Source organism: Bos taurus, chromosome X (genome assembly GCF_002263795.3).
Source record: "Bos taurus isolate L1 Dominette 01449 registration number 42190680 breed Hereford chromosome X, ARS-UCD2.0, whole genome shotgun sequence".
NCBI lineage: Eukaryota > Metazoa > Chordata > Mammalia > Artiodactyla > Bovidae > Bos > Bos taurus.
In genome coordinates, this window is record NC_037357.1 from 61743270 (window position 1) to 61745891 (window position 2622).

At 32.5% G+C, this 2622-nt stretch overlaps 1 pseudogene; it reads left to right on the top strand.

The window, feature by feature from the left end:
* Nucleotides 1–444: 444 nt before the first annotated feature.
* On the top strand, nucleotides 445–568 carry LOC112445284 (uncharacterized; annotated as a pseudogene).
* Nucleotides 569–2622: the final 2054 nt, after the last annotated feature.

Genomic DNA, 2622 nt, shown 5'->3' on the forward strand with positions numbered 1-2622 from the left:
GACCATCAGCAGGATTTGTTGACCATTTGAGTTCCTGTCAATTCTAAGAAATTCAGTCATGTTAAACACATTGGATAGATTTGCATTTAGCATTGCTCAATAATACTTCCTTCTTTTTTTTCCCCATAATTTGATAGTTCACCTTCCTGCTTAGGTAACAAGGTAATTTTCACAAATTATATTATAATTTCATACCGTTTGTACATGATTAGGATATGTTTGTTCATATGTCAGAATTTTATCATGGTTGAAGAAGTTTCATCAAGTAAAACTAGGCAAATCAGAGCTTTTAAAGGTTAGAAGCTACACAGTTAATTCAGGTCATCAAATCATGTACAAAAGTCATGGAAGTAATAAATTGCTATATTAAAATGTTCATTCACAATTTTTTTCTGATTCAAGTGGTTTGTATACCAATTTTTTCTTTTTCATCAACTTTAATGTATCTGTGTACAGTGGCAATATTACAGCTCATGAAGTTTATCTGAGGCACAATTACTGTTGATTGAAATTTTTAGAACAATGATTTTTCCCATAAAATGTTAATTATTTCTATTATATAATTATACCTTTTTATTTCAGAATTTTAATGAATATTTGAAGGAGAGATGTGACTAGGAAGTTCATTAGCTATGTGATTTTCAAGGCCTGTTCTGAGGAGGCAGAGATTGGCTATACATTTTAAAGAACACTAGTCTTAGAGAAAGGGCATGTGGGTTTTATCACCTGGAGTCTATTTTTTCCTAGGCTCCCTCCACTAAATCTTTCTAGGCTTCCATTTTCTCATCTGACAAATGGAGAAAATAATGCCTCTCTTATATTTCTCATGGACTTGGGTTTTCAAAGACAGTTACAATTTCAAATATTCTAACACTTTGACAGGACATTTGTCTTAATTTCTGGCTCACAAAGCCCAGTTACATCAAGTATTGTTGCATAACTAAGGTTGTAGAGAACTAGAAGCTACAATTCAACCTGACTTTTATATCCCTCATTTTATGTGCAATTATTGTACTCTTTGCCTTTATGGCTTTTAGTCTCAAGATAAAAGCTCCCAAAGCATGAGAGTTAAAAAAAAGCAGTCATTCATATCTCCTAGTAACCTTCATTTTGTCATTCCTGTTGAAGTTTTCCTGAGAAATATGACAGTTTTCAACTCTCACAGAGACTGAAAGGATGGTTGAGGGAATCAGAGTCTTATAGATAGATTTTTGAGTTGGAAAGATCAATTCCTTGCTTTCAGGTGAGAGAAAAGAAGTCCTGACAGAGTTAATTTATAACTCTCCATCCTGTGTCCTTTGTGGAGGAAGAAGAACAAGTAGAAGAAAATTATTAGAGAATTATTGAGAAAATAATTATTAGAAAAAATTGAGAAACATTAGAATAATTATTATAGATTTATAATATTAGAGAACTAGAAAGATTATCAGAAAAAAATTTGAGAAAAGTTATTGAGAAAAAAAATAGAAAATTATTGACAGAAATTGCCAAGAGATAGAAAAATTAGCCAGCTGGTAAGTGTTAGGGTTTGCGCCAGTACAAGAGAAAAGCAAAAGTCATATCTCCTATAGATGTACAAAATCTGGAAGCAGGGAACAAACAATGAAACTGGAGATTACACAACATATTAAGGGGAACAAGGTAAAGCCCTGTTTGGAGAGGTAATTATGCAACTACAACCTACTAATTTAAGAAAGAAAAATCCCACTGAAATATATAATGCATCAGACTTTGGGACTTCCGTGGTGGTCCATTGGTTAAGACTTCATCTTCCAATGCAGGGGATGCGGGTTTGATTCCTGGTTGTGGAGCTAAGATCCCACATGCCTTGAAACAAAAACAAAAACCAAAACCAAAAGCACGAAACAGAAACAATATGGTAACAAATTCAATAAAAACTTTAAAAAATGATCCACATCAAAAAAATCTTAAAAGAAAATATAATTCAACAGGCTTTAATCCATAGGAATGCATTTCTGAAACAACCTGATATCAAGACAATGCTTATCCCAACAAGACTTCCAAAGTTTCAATGGCTGCAAAACTTTGTAGGTTTCTATAGTTGCAGTATAACAATGGCTGTGTTAGAATGAGGTGATGCAGGATAATTAAAAGTAGGAGATGAGTACCATCAAGTTGGGGTTGAAAGAAATACATTGAGTCATGAGGACTACTCTTAAAATATTAAGACTAACTATAAACACAAGGAAACTACACTGGTGATGTACAGAGGTAAATAGAAGTTTCTCACCTGCACAAATGTATCCTTCTGACTAGGAAAAGTTCTTTGTGGTGATAACATTACCAAATGGTATTTTTATAAACCCCAGGATATCTAGGGCAATGAGGATGTGATAGTTTACCCATGACTTGATTATGGTTTTCTTTCATTTCTTATCAGCTGGATGATCATTTATTTATTCAGTATGCATATTTCATTTATTGAATCATATATTTTATATATTATAAAAATAGAGATTAATATGACACAGCCACTTGCCATTGAACTTCTCAGCCATATACACGTATAAAGTCACAATTCACTTATAAGGCATTTTAATCTTTGAAAACAAAGAAGAAACCAATATGACTAAGTTAAAAATAATCAGAAAGTTGTCTTTG